Here is a 20,764-nt window from a genome sequence, read left to right as displayed (position 1 = left end):
ACTGCTTCCCAAGGTTTGTTACCTAGCAACACATTGTCAAAGTTTTTTATGAACAATCATACTTGATCAGGTGCCTATTCATTCCATGAATATTAGCGCAAAAATGCGTACGTTACCGATCCTCTAAAGCAAGTCCATGGCACTGGGGTGGCATGTGTAGTGAAGACTAAATCCCATAATAACACATTTTGATGTTGTTCTCTTACATGAAAGCACTTAGAGCAGATTAAAACATTTATCGTACTCTTTTGTTTGTTGAATGGGCCACGATACTAAGAGAGACCTGCAGTGAAGGAGACATAGCAGCCAGTTTCCTTAGAGAAGGTGTCTTGTCCTGTACTTTAGGGCTTGCTGTACATCTTGAGAGATAGTAGTGAATGACAGGTCTCCTTTTAACCCCTGGGGAGCAGAAAGTCGTGACTTGAGGGCAAATTGTTTCTTGCAGCTGGGTTAGAAGGAGCTGGCTACCAATCAAAAGTAATGACAATTCTGTGGAGTCCCTGGAAGTTTTGAAAAGACCGTATTTACCTTTTAGAGAAGGCTATGCACTTTCATTACTAATACCTGTGGTAATCAAGCCAGGTAAGTGGTACACAGGTGATCAAGCCATTAGTCTTTTGCAGAACGGCACCGGGGGGGGGGTGCGCATGCGCACTGCGCCCCGCCGTGCTTACTGCTGCCCTCGCGTGTCGAAAAAGTAGTACTGCACCCGCAACACGCGCACTGCTTCCTGCCGTGCTCACAGCTGCTGTCACGTTCCGAAAATATCAGTCTCTCCGTGGACAGTGTCGGGGGAGTCCCGGGCCAGTGCTGGGGATCGCGAGGCGGCGCTCCGGGCTCTGCGGCGGCATCCGGGTCCCGAAGGCGGGCGTGCGGCGGGAAGAGGGGCGAGACGGAACGCAGTCGCCACAGGCTCAAACACTGCAGCATCCCGCCCCCCCGGGCATGCTGGGAGCAGTAGTCTTCCGGCACTGGGCTTCCGGGCGGCCATGTTAGTCTGCACAGCATGCGGGGTGGGGGTATAGTTTTCCAGCAGTGGTTTTCCCAGTGGCCATTTTAGTCTGCAGGGCATGCCGGGAGATGTAGTCTTCCCATAGGGGGCTTCTGGGAGACCATGTTGTGCCTTTCGAGGTGGCGGGAGGTTCAGTTCTCTGTCAGCGAGGTTCCCACCAGCCGGCCGCGTTGTGCTCTGTGGCAGGCCTGGAGTTGTACTTCCAGGTGCCTGTGCCTTCTCCGCCCTGCAGCAGTGGCCCGCTGTGTCTGTTCCTTACCACACATGTGTTGCTCGGGTGTCGAAAAAGCACTACTGCACCGTAGCGCATGCGCCCTGCCTCCCGTCGTTCTCACTGCTGCCCCCGGGTGTCAAAAGCTCCGTACTGCACACGCAAGGCGAGCGCACGCGCACTGGCTTCCCGTGCTCACTGCTGCCCTCGGGTGTCGACGCACCCGTGCTGCAGCCACCACTGCCCTCCCCCCGCGTACAAAGAACACTGCAGCCAGCCGGCGCGCAGACGCAGTGCCCGTTGCTGTGTTCGCCACTACTCTCCAGTGCTTCAGTAACAGGTAAGTGAATGGGCCGTGCTCGTCACCCCTTCCCGGTGCTCACAGGCTGGTGGCGCAGAACACTGTTCCTTATCAGTGCTTCCTGGTGTCGCGGGGATGGGCGGTGCCATCTCGGAGCTGCTCCATGGTGCCCTTTCACCGGGGCAGCACCAGAGCCTGCTTGCTGATGCCCACCACAGGCACGGGCACAGGCACGGGCAGCCTCGAGGCGCTTGTTGCTTGCTGGGAGCCCCACGGGGCCGCAGCGGGCTGCGGTTCACACGCCCGAGCTGGCCAGCTGCGGCACCATGCGGCAAGCACGCGAGGGCGCCATTGCAGGTCTCACCTCCCTCCCGCTCCTCCTGCTCCCCCCTGCCCCTCCCGCTCGGTCCGTAGCCAGCGCACGCATGGTGCTCAAGCACCGGGCCCTCGCTGCAGCCACGCTGCATTGGCGGCCTGCGCATGCGCAGCAGCGGGGAGCAGCACGGCGGCAAGCGGGGCTGGCATTTTCGCTCGGTGGCGGTGGTGGGTGAGGGCCAAGGCCACTCAGAGTCGAGGATCTGGGGGTGCCAGTGAGGCGAGCGCAGGCCTTTGGGCGGCTGCGGGCGTCAGGTTGCATCCTGGCTGCTGGTGCCATTGGTGCGTGGAGGCGGCAGTGCAGGGCAAGGGGTGGCGGGGACTGGGCCTGGCGCCGCACCGCGCTGCGCCGCGCAAGGAGCGCAGGGCAGGGTCTGCGTGGGGCAGGGTCTGCTGGAGCGCGGTCGGACTTTTCCTGCCTCGTGTGTCGCCTTTAGGGCCCCAGTTCCTCCCCAGCGCGGGCCGGGGCGTGCGCTCGCCCCTGCGGATGCGGCCCAGAGGAGCGGGGAGGCAGGCGGGCCCCAGAGCAGGGTTGTGGCGCGGTGTCCGCAGGAGGACGGCTCCTGTTATGGCAGGCACGCCCGAGAGTGCTGGTAAGTCCCGAGGAGGTTTAAAACTTCTGGACCCAGCAGGTTGAAGGTCAGGTGAGGTACGATTAGTGCAGCCCCAGGTTATTTCCTTGAGAGTTGTGGCTAGGCAAGCAAGAAGATGGATAGAAGAACGACACTCCCAGGCACCTGGAGGCCTCCCCCACCCCCAGGCACAGACTGTGGTCACCAGCCAACATGCGCACCAACTGACTGAAAGCCCTGCTGAGCCTCGCTGAGCCCTGCTCCCTCCTGTACGGCTGCCCCAAAGCCATGGGCTTCCCCAGTGCGGTATGTGGTGACAGGTCCTCCGTTGCCTCTGACGGCTCCCCGGGCACTCATGTGCTGCACAGGGGTCTGGATGTCTCCAGCAGTGGCCCAGCAGCCTGATGCCTCCTCTTGTCTGGCACATAGGGTCCTTCACAGCTCTTCTGGGATATGGGGCCCTTGGGGAGTTCCCTGCTGCCTCTTCTGGCATTCTCTGCAAGCTCGTAGATCCCTCCTCCTCCTCCCCTCTCATGGGGCAGGAGACCAGTGGCTCCTCCTGCAAAGCTGACAGCCACATGCGGCACCCCTACGCGCTCACTGCGCATCTGGGATGGCCCCCCTCCCACCCTGAGGGCCCTGCAGATTCCCACCCTTCCTGCAACCAGCCCCCCCAAAGCCATTAAACCACCCACAAGTCCTGCCCCAACAGCCCCACAGGCCTCTAAATGCCTCCAAACCCTGCCGCAACATGGTCACTGACTCCAGACTTTCCCCTAAACTCTGTCCCAAAGCCCCAAACAATCCTAAAACCACTCCCAGAGCCAGTCCCCGCAGCAGTGAGGTGTTCTAATAAATATGGGGGGTGATCTGTGTCTCCCCCTGGACTTGGTCCCACTTTAGAGAAAAGGGAATTTACAGCACTTCTTGGTGAAGAATCTTGATGGGTGGGTGCACAGCTGACAAACAGATTTTTCTCTCTTTTCTTCTGAGCCACCTCTTAGTAGCCTCTGTGCGTGCAAGAGGACTCTGTAAAGGTGGCTGACCTGGGATAATCATGCTGTGCACAATGCTTAAGGAGAACATTGACATAAAATTACAGGCTAAGGAATAACCTAAAAAAATAAAAGTCTCGGGAAAAGCCTAAGAGAGCACTGATGGGCTATGGGAAGCCCCAGTGATGCTACAGAAAACAGCATGGGTTTTAGGCACCTCCTCAGAGCAGGAGAAATGTCTTACTCCAGCCCATAGGACAATGGGTGCTCTTAATTACCACCTTTAATTACCGAAAGTGTTGTGAAAGCAGAAGGGACTAGAGATGATGCATAGCAGGTTATGGACTATATGTAAAGTTTCAACAAACAACAGTCCCCTCTTCAAACAGAAACAGTTTAGTCTTAGGTAACAGATGAATGTGGCTTTGAGTAATGTGAAGAGAAGCAATTATGTCAATCACCCAGAAAGCCTTGGAGAAGTGGTCCAAGGATCTGATACCCTCACAGCCTCATCAGTCTTCTCGGTTTGTCTGGCAGGGTAGCCCACCGAAGAGGGGCATCTTGAAGAGAAGCAGCTAGACCTAGTGATCCAGTTGTTCATTTTGGTCATCACCTGTGAGGTCAGCATCCGAGCGTAAGAGGAATCTAGGAGCTGTATCAAAAAAGTAATAGGTTTGAAGCAGAGAGAGGCAAATCAAGTGCTGTTGTTCTTCTGTGTAGCTAAAGACTGAGAGACTTGTCGGTTAAGCGTGTGTATACAAGGGTTTGAGAAAGGATACTGAACAGTAACAATAATAATGAAGCAGAATAAAAATCAGGTTTCATGGAAGATGGTGTAGGTAACTATTAGGTGATGTGCCTCCCTGTCTATTAACCTAGCCCTAATTGCTGTATGTCATGTTTCCAAACTGTTTACCCTGCAATGTATGATGCAAAGTGCTGTATTAAGACCTTTCCTTTAAGAAAAAGAAAAAAAAAAGAAAAGAACACGGTAAAGAGAAAAAGAACATGCATAAATCTAAGTAGTGTTTCACTGCAAGTAAAATGCAAGTTTATCTCTTTCTAACGGAGGTGGAACCAATGATAGGAAATGCTGACAAAGAGAAAAGCTGGACAAGCAGTTTTTTTGTGATTAATACTGAAGGGATGGGATGAAACAAGGAAGCCAAAATGCAGTTTAGCGGACCCTTGATATCACCAGAAACTGCTACAGAAGGAGGTGTTCTGGCATGGGTAACTAAGGTAACTCTTGATAATGGCTGTTAGTTATTTCGGCCTCCCAGAGGCAGCACTGAGGACCAAGTAACCCGTTCCGTTTTGTTATCATACGTGCATATATAGAAAGGGAAAGATATAATATTTAATTTTTAGATTAATTGCCATGGCTGAAGTTGAAGAGATCAGAAAAATGTAAGCAAGCTGAAGTAATGAAATCAAATGGAACCAACTGAGAGCTGGAACCAACTCCATCGCCCAAAAAGGGAAAGCCTGTTCCTCCTGGCGAGGAAGGATTGCCATTAATAGCGGTCGAAATAATAGATCACCAGCATACAATGGAAGGTCTGTACGCATTACAAAAAGTATGCTACGTACATATCTTTCTGCGCGTGTGACTTTATGCATCTATGATGCATCATACTTTAAGAGCTACAAGACAGTAAACTATTACCTTAGGGGAATGATGGTCAAGTGGCCAGAGTTACTGAAGAGACAGAGAGACAGAAGCGTCCAAATTGTAAAGTTAAGAGAGCGCTTTCAGGAAGGCTCAGTTAGCGCAGCCCCAGGTTAATTACCTGGCAATGGTACTTGGGGAAATGGGAAGACAGTAGATGGAAGAAAGGTTAAAGCCTTGTGGATTTAAGGCTCCTTCTCATCAGTTCCAACTTAGAGCAGTTTTAGGAGGATTTAATTTCCTCCTGTAGCGTTAACATAGCTTTGCTGGTATCAGCAGACTGTGGTGGAAATTACTGGAAAGGAGTCAGGAACAGAACAAGGAACGTGAGGCTGCTTTCACTGAACTGGAAGAAGTGGCTGTAAAATCTGCTGCCCTCAAATTCCCAGGACAAGGCAAGCCTTTTTCAGTAATGCTTTCCACATCTGCTGAGTCCATGGGAGCAGCACCGTTAGAAAACAGCGGTAAGGGAAAGTGGGTGCCAGTAGCATCATCCTTACATCCCCTTTGGGGTCAGAACAAAAATTCTCCGGCTGCGAGAAAGACTGTTTAGCAGCAGTCTGGGCTGTAACTGTCTTTGAGACTTTCACCTTTGAGAGGACAGAGGCAATCCAATCTGCTCAATTCCCTCTGAAGTAGCTAATGTCAGGGAAGCAAATAGACAGCAGAATATCATCTATCCAAGTGGCAACAGCGGGCACTAATCTTAATGAGCGGGGCGGGGTGGGGTGAGGGGGTTTACTGCGCAAGTGTTACAAAAAGTGGATCTTCTTGTGTGTGTCTGAATTGACAGAGCACGGTTGTGCCAAAAATGTGGACACAGGAGGCTTCTGAAAGATTACTCTCTAGCGGCTACTTAGTCTAACTTCCCTTTCACAGCAAGCCCGACTGTCGTCATAGCTCCCAAAAGAGGGGTTGGGGGAAGCGGTATTTGTGGCTTGCGTATTCTCATTTACCTTGCTTGTGTGTGTATTAGATCCGCTTTTGTGCTTATAAACAGCTTTGGATTCTTATGATTCTCTGCAGAGCTTTGAATGTGTTTTTTTTTGTTTTTTTGCTTTGCTTTATACTTTTGTAGGGCGATGGATTTTACTATGCCTCCATCAACAAGCACTGGCTGACAAAGTTGTTATGTCCCAGCAGAGACTCTTAGGCAAGACGGAGGAGTTCAGCTACGCAGCCTGCCAGAAGAATGTCGCCTGGGAGGGGTTGCTAGCTTTGAGCTATAGGCGCTGGTGCATATGGCTCATTCTGTCAGACTTGAAGAGGTTTTCTTTGGCTGCAGAAATTTTAACTTGGCTTTATACCCTATAGTGGTAATATTTTTGTATTTATAAATTGTGTTAATTCTAGGTGTTCAGAACATCGGGGAACGACTGTATGCCACCATGAAGAACTACAGGCTACCGCCCTCAGCCCTTTGTAAGTTATCACATGTCAAGAGCAGCCAGGAGACTCCAAATGCCGATGGAAAGGTTCTCTGCCTGGTCCTGACGAGGAGCCTTTGGCCATAGGAGGGTTGGCCGCGTCCTTACTGGACTTGTGAGTAATAAGCCACAATTCACGGACCAGCAAAGGAGGAGGGGAATAGCAACTGGTAGCCCTGTCGCGGTCCGCGGGAGTGACGGGAATGAATCATACGCATTCACAGAATGCAGGTTCAATTCCATCTTTATTCAGCAATTTGCCCATTTTATAAGTACAAGTATTCGGTGCTCTGGCCCTTGATTTGTGGTTCATACAGATTATGTCACAGGTAGCCAATCATTGCACCGATCACGCACGCAGCGGTCATGCCTTGTACCTTGCTGCTTGTTTAGCAAAGCTGTCTAGCCCTTAACCTTGGTTCCCACTGGCTTCTGCTAGCTTATCTGTACTTTCTCAGGATGTATCATTCCCAGCTGCACCAGTGTCCTTGGTAAAACTACTTCAAAGCACATAGCAGCGGCTACAGCCTGAGGCCTAAGGCTTCAGCAAATTTAGCTACTCATGCTAAGCAAGTTATGCTAAGCAACTAATCCTAAACAGTGTAGTTCCAACAATCTATATTTCATATAGATTGTTGTTCTGAAGTACCGCAAGGGCCCCAACATAGCCCAATCGCTACGGCATTGCTGTTGCTAGCAAGGCCACAAGGTGGCTGCTTAATGTCATAACAGCAACTTGGGACCCCAGAATAAAAACCGCTACAGTGCTTAGAGGAGGATCTGTGTTTGCCCAGGTTAGGGAACCATCATTAAAGCTTTGGGGGGGGGGGGAAGAGCTCCAAAACGAGACTCTTCCAGTGACCTTGGTGGTTTGATTCATTTGCAGGCTGACGATCTGAGGGCTCGCAACTTGAAGAGGAGCAGCTCAGCCCATTTTGTTGATTTTGGTGATACTGTTTTAAGGAAGCGTGTAAGTACAGAAGGGGTCTGGAAGGATTTTCAAACAAGACGGGAAAGAGCAAGGAAGATTGGAGAGTGGAAAAACTAGGTGCCATGGGTACTGAAGTTGTTAAGGGCTGATAGAATTTGGGGTTAAGCCTCTGAAAGGTGCTAAGGCACAAGGAGTAGTAAAATACCGTGACTGAACACAAAGTTCCTCCCCAGTCTGTGCCTGTGCGTGCACCCTCGCTCTTGCAGACGCAGACACCCTGGAGCTGTAGGGAAACAGGCCAGCAGACCCACAAGTGGGCTTTGGGCACAGTGGTGTGCAGAGAGCTCTGCGTGTTTGGCAGGTGAACGGGGATGGAGAGTGGCAAGGGCTGTTCCAGGCTGTCTGGATCCATCCAGTTCTGCTCCCTGTCCCTCTGTCCAGCTCTCCATCCTTCTCTTTCTTTCCCCATGGCTCGGTCCGGTGCCCCATCCCTTTGTTTAGCTACTCTTTTCTCTGCCCAGCTGCCCATCCCTCTTGTACGCTTTCCATCCCTCTCTCAATACCTACATCCCTCTGACTGGCTCCCTGTTGCTCTGTCCAGCTCCTCTTCCTCTCCCTATCCCACTACCTGCTCGCTGTCCTTCTGTCCGTCTCCCCATCCTTCTGCCGCTCTCATCTGTCTCTCTGTACCTCTCTTTGCCTCTCCAGCCCTCTGTCCTCCTCTCCAGCCTTCTCTTTCTATTTCCATCCCTTTGTTCAGCTCCCCATCCATCTATTGGCCTCCCTATCCCTCTTTTCTGCTGTTCTATCCCATCTCTCTGTCTGACTTTCCCTCCCTCTTTTTCTCTCCCCACCCTTCTGGCTGGTTCTTCATCCTTCTCTTTCTCTTCCCATCGCTCTGACCGGCCCCTGTCCCTCTCTTCCAGTCCCCATTCCTCTCTCTGGTTCTCCCCCCTTCTCTTTTGCTGCCTGTCCCTCTGTCTGCCTCCGCTTCCCTCCTTTCCTCTCTTTATTCTTCTGTCCACCTCTGTATCTCTGTTTTTCCCTCTTCTGCTCCCCAGTCCTTTGTGCAGCCCTCCATCCATCTGTCTGGCCCTCTATCCCTCTCTGTCTATTCCTTTGTGCAGCACCCTTAACCCTGGGGTCAGGTCTCTAGTCTTCTCTTTCTTTCTCCATCCATCTGCCAAGCTCTTTATCCCTCTTTTCTTCTGTTCTGCTCTCTGTCCCTGTGCCCAGCTGAAGGTCTGTCATTGCTTTGTGTTTTGTCTGGTGTGGCAGGTGCCAAGAGGCAGTTGGCACTCAGCAGAGATGATCAGCAACACCCAGAGGGTCCCATCAATCTGCCTGGTTCGGGTCTTGTGAGACACCTCTGCAGGGACTTTGCGTGCTCGGCAGGCAAGTGGGTTGGAGTGTGGCGAGAGCTTTTCCGGGCTGACTGGGTCCGTCCGGTTCCACTCCCTGTCCCTCTGTCCAGCTCGCCATCCTTCTCTTTCTTTCCCTGTCACTCTGTCCGGTGCCAGCAGCGACCAGTGGGTCCCATCAGTCTGCCTGGTTCCAGTCATGTCAGACACCTCTTCAGGGACTCTGCGTGTGGAGGGCTGTGGCTGTGCAGTGGGGGAGCAGTAATGGGCCAAAGATGCAGTGGGGGATGTAGCAGGCAGTGAAGAGGCTCCTGGGGAAGGAAGGTGTCACGGAGGCAGAGAGCAGCAGAGGCTCTGAGTACTCGGATGTTAGGACAGGTGCTCGTGGTAGGGCGGTCTGGAGCTGCTGCTGTTGTTGTCTGTCCTACTCGTCAGCGCAGTCTGCAGTTATTGCGTTTTGTCCGCCTGTGCGCAGACGGGGCTGCTGTGTGGTGCAGCTTGAGTCACGATCGTGATGCTGGCATTGAGCCCAGTTTTCTGTCAGGTCTGCCTTTATGCAAACTGGTGTCTTCCCTACATCAGCCTTGCTCTGCTCCTCTTCCAGGAGCCTGCGCTCAACTCTGCTTTCTGGCACACTGTCGTGTCATAGGGCTTTCCAGTAGGGTCTGTCTGACTTGGGCCGCTTGTGTTGTCCGCTAGGCAGCCTGAGCGAGTGAAGCAAAATACTCCTCCTGGCACTGTCCCAGCCAGAGTCAGTTTCCCATCAGCTCAGTCTCTCCAGAGTTTGGAGTTTCTGGAGGCCTTATTTTTTATCCTGCCTTGGCTGGACAGCGCTTTCTGAGAGTGTCTGTCCGTGGCAGTTTCCCTGAGGAGTATCATCTACCAAAGGCTGGAGGTGGCCAGGTGACTGACCGAGCCTGACTGTACGTGAGGGTTGCTGTGACATCCCTGCGATGAAATGGAGCCAGAGAGGGTGAGTGAAGCAGCACAGAGGGTCAGTCATAATTGCGGAAGCAATTATGGGCCTTGGACTAGGGAGTAGTTTTAGGAGGGCTGTGCAGTTGCTTGGCCTCTCAGTAACCATTCTGGCCGCTTTGCAGGTGGCTGAAGCATAGTCCAGCAGTCAAAGGAGCATTGTCACAGCTGGGAGCTCTGTGGAGATCTGCGGCTGGCCATGGAGGATGAACTCTGACTTGCAGCGTTGACACAGCTAAATCCTGGGACTGCACTGTATGTGAGCAGGGCTGGGAGGTGGAAGCTGGTTTTGCCCTAGGTGGTTACTGGTGTCATTGGCTGTGGATGTTTGCCCATAGAGCTGAGAAGACCAAAAATGTAATTGTCTGTAACACAGATGAATTAGTGCTTGCAGTGTTTCAGGTAGGTTCAGTGGAAGTGCAGCTTAGTGCAGTCCAGTGGCATGATTCTTGCACATGCTCACATTTGAACGGTGGCTAAAACCAAGCCTATAAACAGCAACTGTCACGTGATTTTGGTGCGTGTCTTCCTGTTCTGCTGCCATTCTAAATGAAGGGGAAACTTCTTAAACTGTGGGCAAAACCCCATGGCTTCTCTGTACTGTTCTCATGCTCATGGGTGCTTTGGTGTTTCTTGCTTAAAGCTGAGGGTTTGAAGTTTTTCACTTAAGGTTTATTGTTTAGTTTGTTGTTGAGGGTCTGTCACTCAGGGGTTATGGTGTATTACTTCATTTTGTGGGGCTCAGTCTTCATCAGTCAGAGTTTACAGTTTGCTCATTTAGCAGTCAGGGCGCAGAATTTAAAATCCAACCTCATCCCTAAATTTTAAAGCTTTGGCAACCATTTGGATTCCAAGATTTGCAGTTTGTCACTTAGGGTGCAGGGTTTACAGCTTACTGATCAACGAAAAGGGCTAAATCCTTGGATAATAAACTGTAAGCCCTGAAGCCTAAGCAGCAGGCTGCAAACCCTCCTTCGAGGTTTGTAACCTTCCCCTGTACCCAGCGTTCAGCTCTGTGCGCTGACCTGAGGTCTGGGTTTCATGCGGAGCAGGCCCATCACACCGAGACTGGCGATGCGATGGGTGAGCTGAGCACTGTGAAAGCGTCCTGCAGGGCTCTAGTCTGGGGTAGGGCAGAAGCACAGGCAGGCGAGATCAGGCATTTTCCTCTCAACTCTCAGAGCTGGATCCTATCCCTGAAGGAAAGAGCAGAGGGGGTAGATTGTTGACTACTCAGAAACCTGCCATGTCAGGGGCAGCAGCAGGAGCTGACCCTTCCCTGACAGATGGAGGAACGCTGGTGTGGTCATGACTCTTCGGGTGTCACAGGATAAGGGGAAGCATGGCAGACTCATGCCCAGGTGTTGTTTCTGTTCAGTAAAACAATAAACAGTTGCTTTATTCTTTGCACTCATGTCTGTGGTTCCTGCCGTCACTTTGCCTGAAGATAATGCCCAGGGGAGGAGGTTACACACTGTGTGTGCTGCTGGGAGCTGGTCCCCAAGTCCCTCGTACTTTGGTGTCCCTGCGGTTCCCAGGGAACCCAGTGCTGTTCGCAGGGCTGTGGGGAATTTCCCTTGCATTGCCTGGACCTTGGGGTGGTGTCGGTGGCGTTTCTCATCATCCTGGGGGCAGCCAGGGCCCCTCCAGGGCTGCGTGAGGTCTCCAGGCTGCTTCCGGATTTGCTTTCAGCACTTCGCCATGTCCCTTGTGTGTCTGGGGATGAGGCCTATGTGCCTGGAGCTGGGAGATAGTTTCTGTGGGGATGGGGGGAGCCTGCAGGCACTGTCCCATCAGCCACTTCGAGCCGTGTGATGTGCCTTATGGTCCCTTTGGTGTGCACCAAGGCCCTTCGTTTGTATTTTGGTTTGCCCCAGAGCCCTGTGTTTGCCCTCTGATGCTCTCAGGAGCCCTCAATTCACATTTTGGGTTGCCCTCAAGCCCCCTTTTGTGCCTTTTGGTGTGCCCCAGGGCCCTATGTTTGCTTTGCAGCACGCCCCAAAGTTCTCCATTTAGCTTTCTCCCCTGTCCCAGAGTTTTCTGGGTGCTTCCTGGTGTGCCCCAGGGCCCTCCCTTTGCCTTTTGGCACGCCCAGAGTCACTGTTTGCTCTATCATTGCCTTTTTTTACTTTTGTTGCACTCACAGCTCTGGATTTGTTCTCTTGTCTCCTGAATACTTCCTTTTCCTCTCTGTACACCCCAGGGGTCTCCCTTCAGCTTTCAGCAACCTGCTCTCAGGAGTGGGGGTGCCTCTGCTACCCTGGGAGCCCCAGCTGCCTATGATGGGGCTGATAGCCATTCCCCCTCCCCAGTTCCTGATGGGCTGCAGCTGTGGGCCCTAGGGCTGGGACCAGCCCCAGGTGGGGCTGGGGGGGCAGGATGAGCCCCAGGTGGGGCTGATGGCAACAGTGGGTACACACCGGGGTTGGGGTTGCAGTTGGGGGAAGCCTGTGCTGGGGCCAGTCTGGGACAATGGAGCTGCTGCTGAGCACCGCCTGCTGGGACCAGCATGGCGGCTGCACCATGGAGGAGGTGAGCAGGGCAAGGGTGTCCACACTCAGGGCTGCGGGTCCCCCACGTGCTGGGGGTCCCGGCGGACGGGAGCGTCCTGGGCAACGCAGAACAACCAGGGTGCACCGGGGCTGGGGATGGCGGTGCACTGGGGCAGTGGGGGCCGGCCGAGGACGTGGTGGGGAAGAGTGGTGCACTGGGGCCATGGAGAGCAGGGAGGGTGTACGCCAGGGCTTTGTAGTGCGGGAGGGTAGGAAGGGGGAGCGCCGGGGCTGTGGTGGGGTTTATTGCGCGGTCGGAGGAGCGGGGGGGGGGGGGGGGGGTGGTCCTGGGTCAGACCAGTAGCGCGTCGGGGAAGGGGAGGAGGGATCTTAAGAGAATCCCTGGGGAGGATTGCGGGGGGGGGGGGGGGGGGGCAGAGGCAGTGTCGGAGCTGACCCGGGGCCGGTCGCGGCGGTGTCGTGGGAGTCCGGGACTGGTGCTGGGGTTCGCGGGGCTGCGCTCCCGGCTTTGCGGCGGTATCCGGGTCCCGAGGGGGGGAATAGGGGCGGGTCGGAACGGAATCGCCAGAGGGTCAAACCTCACGAAGCGCTGCACACACACCCCCCACGGCATGCCGGGAGCAGTAGTCTTCTGACACTGGGCTTCCGGGCGGCTATGTTACTTTGCGCGGCATGCCGGGAGCAGTAGTCTTCTGTCACCAGGCTTCCGGGCGGCCATTTTAGCCTGCACGGCATTCTGGGAGGTATAGTCTTTTGGCAATGGTTTTCCCGGTGGCCATTTTGCTCTGCAGGGCATGCCGGGAGGTGTAGTCTTCCTATATTGGCCTTCTGGGAGACCATGTTGCGCCTCTCGAGGTGGTAGGAGGTGCAGGTCTCTGTCAGCGGGATTCCCAGCAGCCGTTTGCGTTGTGCTCTGTGGCAGGCCTGGAGGAGTTCCTGGGAGTTCCAGGTGCCTGTGCCTTTTCAGCCCTGCAGCAGTGGCCTGCTGTGTCTGGTCCTTACTGGATATGTGCTGCTCACGCGAGAGTCCCCATAGGTCATCAGGGACAGTGGAATTTCCCAGTTTTTCCCTCGTACAGGTCAGGAAGTGTTTTGCATCTCTGGTGTGACCAGGCAGGGTTGTCCCCAGGGGCTGGGACTGTTCCTCTCAGCAATGGGGAGGGCAAGGAGAGTGTGAGGGCCTGTGTGGACTGGTAGTCATAGCTTTGCTCAGAACTGAGGCTAGTTAGGCATCAGCTATGAGGAGCGGTGGTGCTGGGAGGGCTTGGTGCAGAGCTGTCCTGTTATGCAGCACAAGGGAAAGTCCTCAAGGAAATGTGATCAGCACTGTTTCTGTCCAAGGAGCCTAGAACAGCCTGAGAGACCCTGGAACAGCCACAGGTACCCCACAGCAGCCCCAGGGACACTGTGTCACTGCCTCCCAAGGTCATTGCATTCAGGTACCTTTAACCATGCGGAAAGAGCCTGCAGGAGGCCTGGGCATGGATACAGAGAATCCCCAGTTGCCTCTAAGGAACTGGAACTATAAGTATTCTCTTTACAAAGATGCGATCTCTTTGATGCCTTGCTGCTGCTTCTGTGTTGCTCGGTGCCCAGGTCTACTCTGCTCAGAGCCACCCTTCTTCCTGCCCTCTGCTCTGTCTCAGCTGCTGGCCAGAGCAAAAGGGGTGTGTGGCTAAGCAGTGGGCCAGGGTGTCTCAGCTGCCTGCTATAGGACAAACAGGAAGGGGAATCGGTGACAGGAAACGAAAGTACATGTGGATGAGAAACAGCTGCTTTAGAGGACGAAGATGCAACTGAGATGCAACAGGGGCAACTGAGAGGAGTAGAAGTAATGGGGGAAAATGGTGATGAGGAAGGTGTGTTGTTAGACGCAGTACAGTGGAGAAGAGAGGGAAAAATTGCTCCTATGATGAAATAAAAACTGTTCTCAAGAGATATTTGCTTTTTGCCCTTCAGGTTATGAATCTGCATGACTTCCTGAGAACTTTTCTGAGCATGTGGTGTTGTGGGTCACGACTGCCTGGGCAGCGGTCCCTAACTTGTCTGCCAAGACTATGCAACAGCTGACAGCTGCCTGTGGAATGAAAGCAAAGGCCAACTTCTCAGAGGTAAGAGATAGGGTCCAAGCAGGAAGATTATGGCGGGTGAGTTAATGCCCCAGAATCTTCAGTTTTCCCCCTTGTCTCCCCAGGACTCACACATTTGCTCCCTAGTTCCCTCAGGACCTATCTATTTGCCCTTAGGTGTGCTCCAAGGCACTGCATTTGTTCTCCTGTCCGTTAAGAAGTCTTTGTTTCTCTCTAGATCCTGCAAGATTACAAGGATCGCTCTGGAGCCCTTCTTCATGCTCTGGAGCCCTCTGTCGGCCCTTCAGTCCCTTTAGCAGCCGTCCGTTCTGCTTTGGCCCCCTCCTTTGGCCTTTTAGTTTCCACCCGCAGACCTCTGTTGGCCCTCTAGACCCCTTAGCGCCCCCTCTAGTGCACTCTGGACTACTCTTTCAGCCTTCTTTTGTGCCCCAGAGCCATCTTCTGGCCTTCCAGCCCCTTTCACACCCCTCGAGTCCCCTCTGAACCACTCCAGAGGCCTTTGTTGTGCCATGAAGCCCTGCTTTGGTCACCCGGCCCTCTCAGCAACCCTCTAGTCTGCCCTGGACCCGTCTTTTGGCCACAATAGCGCCCTAGAGCTGTCTTCTGGCCCCCCAGCCCTCTGTGGAACCCTGTAGTCTCCTCAGAGTCCCTCCGGAGCCCTCCGCTGGCCCTCCAGCCCCTTTAGCAGCCCTCTATTCTGCTTTGGCCCCCTCCTTTGGCCTTTTGGTTTACACCCACAGACCTCTGTAGGCCCTCTAGACCCCTTAGCACCACTGTAGTCCCCTCGGAACCCTTCCAAAGGCCTTTGTCATGCCCTAAAGCTGTCTTGTGGCCCTTGAGTCCCCTTAGGACCCATCTAGTCTGCTCAGAACTCCTCTGGAGGCCTTTGTTGTGCCCTGGAGCCCTCTTTTGGCCATTCACATCCCATAGGAGCTCTTCTGTCTCCTCAGAGCACCTCCGGAGGTCTTTCTTGTTGCCCTGTTTTTATGTCTTGGCCGTGTAGTCTCCTCAGAAGCCCTCTGGTCTGCTTAGAACCCCTCGTGGGGTGCTTGTTGAGCCCCAGAGCTGTCCGGCACGTTCCCCCCCCCCCCCCAGCCCCCTTCAGAACCCTCTAGTCTCCTCAGAAGCCTTCCACGTTTCTTCCTTGTTCCCCAGAGTGGTGTTTTGGCCATGTAGAGCGCTTAGCACCTCCCTAGTGTGTTCTGGACTACTCTTTCAGCTTCCTTCTGCCCCAGAGCTGTATCTTGGCCCTCTAGACCCCTTAGGACCCCTCTCGTTCCCCCAGAACCCCTCCGGAGACCTTGGTTGTGCCCCAGAGCTGTCTTCTGGCCCTCCGCACCCTGCAGAACCTCTCTTGTCCCCTCAGACCACCTCTGGAGGTCTTCCTTGCTCCCCAGTTTTTACTTTTTTGCCCATCTAGTCCCCCTAGGACCCCTCTAGGGTGTTCTGGACCACTCTTTTGGCCTTTCTTGTTCCCTAGAGTTGTCTTTTGGTTTCTAGCTCCTTTAGGACTTCTGTAGTGTTCTCAGAATTGTTCCTGAGACCTTTTTTATGCCCTAGAGTGCTCTTTTCATCGTTCAGTTGCCTGAGCACCCCTGTTTCCCTCTGGGCCCCTTGGGAGGCCTTGGTTGTCTTCTTCTGGCTTCTTTTAGTTGCTCTCTAGTCTCCGTAAGAGATGTCTAATCTGTTCTGGATTCCTCTTCAGAATTTTGTTCTGCACGGATCTCTGTTTGTCCTGTAGAGCCCTGAGGAAGCCCTTTATTTTACTTTGAACTATTCTTTCAGCCTTTCTTTTGTTCCCAAGCTCTGTTTTGGCCCTTTAGACCTTGTAGGACCCCTCTAGTACCTTCAGAACCCCTTCTGGAAGCCTTTTTTGTGCCCTAGAGCCCCGTGTTGGTTCTCCAGTCCTCTTAGCACCCCTCTTTTCTCCTTGTGTGTCTCATTCATCTAGAGAAACAGAGCTCATGTTCCCCTGGTGATCTACCCATTTTGCCCACTGACCACTTTTTCTAATTACTCTAGGTGCTATATAGGAAACACCTCTCTTTGGAAGTACTCACATTATAGAAGGATGCTTGTTCCAGGAGTTTATTTTGATCTCTTGCTTTACCCTACAGGAAATGCCGCCCTGCTAGAACAGCTGTACTATCTGCGGTTCTGAACCAATTACAGGAGTGTGGTATAGTGTGCCCTTTATAGGTTATATGGGACGTTGTAGCTTTCTTCCTAAGCATAAGCAGAAGTGATTTCTAGTTTTTAATGCAAAGGCCAGTGCTAGTTAGGGTAAAAAATAACATACCTCCTGATATTATGGATACAGTGTATGAAGTCTCAGCAACCAAGCAGATGGTCTGCTTCATCAAAGAGGTCTGTTTATCCTTTCTATGCTCTCCATTCTAGATACTGAGTGGAAGAAAAAGCCTTGCTTCTGCCTAGCCCTGTGTATTTATGGGTGCCATTGGTTTGCCCCTCCTCTTCCAAGGGCTTGTGGGTGGGTCAGTGGGTGGGGTTAGGGTTACATAAAGCCAGGGTCTGGGGCCAGGGAGTTCATTCTGCTTTTGTTCTGCTATGGGAGCAGTGCTCTGGAATTGCCTTGGCAAATAACAGCATTTGAGGAAGTGAAGCTACCCAGGAAGATTTATTGCTGCCTTTGGAGAAGCAAAGGCCATTCCTTAATGTAAGAGCAAGGGGATGGCTCAAGCTGGAGTTGTGAGCATTTCAGAAAGCTGTTTGTTGCAGGCAGTTTTTTTCTTGGGGTCAATATCTTGGTGTGGGGGTGTTCAGGGGTGAGAGAGGGCTTCTGAGTCTCCAGTTGTATCTTCTGTTACCTGTCAGTATTGTTTTCTGGTGTTTCTGTGTTTACTGTGGAAGGAATGCAGCTTCGTCACTGGACTCTTTCAAGAGGATCACACTTGAGGAATTGTTTGTTCCTCTCCTGGACTGCAGACAAGAGGAGACAGCAGAGGTCCTGGGAAAAACATTTCCTCTTACATTTACACCCTAGGTGTGTGGGATGTTTAGGGTTTTTTTGTTTTTTTTTTGTTTTTTTGGTAGCATCTCCGGTAACTGGGATGTGTGTGAGGTATTGCTCTCATCAGCTAGTCTGGTTTCTGGCTCGCTTGCTAGATGTTTTGCTGCTCCTCAGAAATATTGTCAGCCCTGTTCAGGGAGATACTGTGTGGGGTTTTTGTGGCATGTAGACTTGTAGAAGAGTCCCGACTTTATCTGAAGAGGGAAGGAAGCATCCTCCCTCCCTTCAAGTGCAGTATGACGAGAAAGGAAGTCATGTCACTGGACACCAAACCCAATTGTGAGTAAGCGCATGTGCCCCAAGGGCTCAGAAACTAACCTACAAACAAGTAACAAGCTCACCTCTTTTCCTACCCAAGCCTCAGTGCTGAGAGGGAAGAAACTGTTGGACTTCTCTGGACCACGAGGAAACCATTGGCAGTCTTGCCTGCCAGCTCCTTTGTTATGTCCGTGCCCCTGAACCCACTGCCACATGCTCTTTGGTGGCTCTGCTTCTGACCCCTACCCTGGGTTCTGGGGCTGTATGCTTTGCTTTTTCAGGTAGTGTGTGGGCCTTTTGCAGGAATGGTTGAGGATTTCAGGTGAGGTAGAATGGGTGATCAGAATGGTGTTTCAGTTGTTCTAGGGCTGGTCAGTGCTGCCTGGCAGCACAGAAACTTTGTTTTGGTTTTGCAGGTGCTGTGGGTGTCCCCCCAGGCACAATGTTGGAGTTTGGAATTGGCACAGCACAGGTGAGCAGAGTGCCCATGGGGCTTTGATGTAGGGTGCTCTTGCAGACGAGGCTGGAGCTGACTGGCCTGGGGGTAACTGCTTTTTCTCTGGTTTGGCAGGTGATGATGGCAAATGAGGTGACCAGAGGAAGATCAGAGAGGATGCAGCTGCCATTGAGGATGCCTCTTGAGGATGGATGTTGACCCAGAGCACTGCAGAAGCTAAGTTGAGGGGCCACGGGTATTGATGTGTCTCGGCTGTGTGTGTGCTGACAGTGTAGTATGGGCTCTTCTGGATGAGTGCTGTGTGTGAGGCAGAGACAGTGGGCGTGCGTGGCAGAAGGTGAGGGTGTGCTAGGCAGGGCAGCTCCAACCTGCGTCTGTGTTGTGTAGTCTATGTGGTGTGTGTTGTAGCTGTGCTATCTTTTGCTCAGGTCTTGATGATGGTCTTGTTCCTTTGTGCTCAAGGAGCACGGCCCACACTGTGCAGCACTAGTGCGGTAGGCATCCGTTGTCTTTTGCTTGGCCTGACTCACCAGCCTTGCACCAATGGATGGCGTCTTGTTCCGTGCAGCCAGCTAAAAGCGGCGGTCTGTTGCACTGGCTTTGCATCGTAGCCATTTGTTGCCGGTCATCTTTGCAGCCATCTTTGAGATCTTGTTGGCCATTCTTCTTCCGTGTGTTTTTGGCGTTCTTTCAGGGTTTTCTTCCCTGTGTCGTCACAGCTTCAGGTCTTTCTTGCTGGCCTCTTCTGCATCAATATTTCTTGCTTTTCCAGCCCCTTTCTGTCATGGGTGGTGGTATTAGACTCTTTTTTGGGCTTATCCAGAGCATCAGAGCTGCACGGTTGTGGCATCGTAGAGCTTTCTGGCCAGCAGCGTCTTATGTGTGGGAATAGTTCTTTTTGTGTAGGGCTCTATTGCATGTCTGTGTCTCATGTTTGTATGTCTGTCTGTGTGTTTGGGGCTGGAGCTGCCTTGCCTGTAGGTGTTAGCAATGGTAGTGTGTGGAGTGTGGCAGTGTTGGACTGGAATGGTGATTGGTCAGCATCTGTGTGCTGCACTTTATGTTGTTGTTTTGCAGATGTGGCACAGTGGTGCGAGTGCCTGCAGGGGACTGGGGAAGACAGGGTAATGTCCTAAGAAGGCGAGCTAGAGATTTGTTGTTGGAAGCAATGTTGTGTGCAGTGGTTCCTGGATCCATTTTTGCTTTGTGCTTGTCAGTGTGGTGCGATGTGCAGAGTGGGTTGCTTGTGCTCAGGAGAGGCATGGCAAGGTGAGAGTTGGTCTGAGAGAGGAAGCAGAGCCTAGCAGAGGGCTGTTGTCTTGTTGGTGCTGTCCCCGTTGCCCACTGCTGTTCTGGTTTTACAGGTGTGGTGACAGGCTTTGGCATGGTGACCCATAGCATGTCAGTTGGGATGCGTGAGTGGAGCAGGCGTGATGTGCTTGATGTGGATGGGCTGTGGTTTTGCAGGTGTCACCTGAGTGCATGATTTCTCTTTGTCTGCAGGTTTTGCAGGAAGTTGTGGAGAGGAGACATTGAGTGCTGACAGGAGCCTGAGCAGGTGAGAGGAGGAGCTTGTTGGGTCAGAGGTTTATTGTGCGGTGGGTGGTGTTGGGCTTCCTGTTGGTGATGTCTTTTGCTCTGTTTTTTTCAGGTACAGTGTGGCCCTTTCCCAGGTATGGCTGGGGATTTCCGGTGAGTGGATTGGCGTCGGACATTGTGGGGCTGGTGAGTGTTGCCTGGCAGAAGAGTAATCAAGAGTAGGTCTTGATGTAGTTCTTGTTCCTTGTGCTTAAGGAGCATTCCATGCAGCACTAGCACGGTAGGCATCCGTTGTCTTTTGACTGGTCTGACTCATCAGCTTTGTGCTAGTGGATGGCATCTTGTTCTGTGCAGGCAGCTAAAAGGGGCTGTCCGTCGCTCCATCTTTGCATTGTGGCCGTTTGTGGCCGATCATCTCTGTGGCCCTCATCGAGGCCTTGTTGGCTGCTCCTCTTTTGAGGCCGCTCTTGTTTTGCATCTTCCTGGCCTCCGTTCAGGGTTCTCTTCCCTGCGTTGTCACGTGCTTAGGTCTGTCTTGCCAGCCTCTTCTGCATCGATCTGCCTGGCTTTGCCGGGCCCTTTCTGTCACGGGCAGTGGCATTTGACTCTTTTCTGGGCTTGTCCAGAGCATCTGACTCACGCGGTTGTGGTGTTGTAGGGCTTTCTCTCTGGCAGTATCTTATGTGTATGAATAGCTCTTTTTCTGTAGGGCTTTCCTTCGTGTCTGTGTCTGATGTTTGTACCTATGTATGTTTGTTTTGTCTGATTGTATGTCTGTTTGTTTGGGGCTGGAGCTGCCTTGCCTGTGGGTGTTAGCAATGGTAGCATGTAGAGTGTGGCAGTGATGGACTGGTGATCGGTCAGCATCTGTGTGCTGCACTTTATGTTGCTTTTTGTAGATGCGGTGCAGTGGTCTGAGTGCCTGAGGGAGATGGAGGAAAACAGGGTCATGTCCTAAGAAGGTGAGCTAGAGATTTGTTGTTGGAAGCAGAGTGTTATGGTCAGTGGTTCCCTAGCTAATTTGTTTTGTGCTTGTCCACATGG

General features: G+C 52.7%; 1 long non-coding RNA gene across 2 annotated transcripts; it reads left to right on the top strand.

Moving 5' to 3' along the window:
* Positions 1–7,396: 7,396 nt before the first annotated feature.
* LOC136996613 (uncharacterized) lies at positions 7,397–11,056 on the top strand. 2 transcript variants are annotated; one of them, XR_010887614.1, is made up of 3 exons: positions 7,397–7,535; positions 8,775–8,891; positions 9,718–11,056. It is a non-coding gene; the product is annotated as an uncharacterized lncRNA (long non-coding RNA). The 2 variants fall into 2 exon arrangements; XR_010887615.1 differs by lacking the exon at positions 7,397–7,535 and having other exon boundaries at positions 8,417–8,891; positions 9,718–9,830; positions 9,958–11,056.
* The last annotated feature ends 9,708 nt before the right edge of the window (positions 11,057–20,764 follow it).

Source organism: Apteryx mantelli, unplaced genomic scaffold (assembly GCF_036417845.1).
Source record: "Apteryx mantelli isolate bAptMan1 unplaced genomic scaffold, bAptMan1.hap1 HAP1_SCAFFOLD_59, whole genome shotgun sequence".
In the NCBI taxonomy this organism is placed as follows: Eukaryota; Metazoa; Chordata; class Aves; order Apterygiformes; family Apterygidae; genus Apteryx; species Apteryx mantelli.
This window is presented reverse-complemented; position numbering and strand designations above follow the sequence as displayed.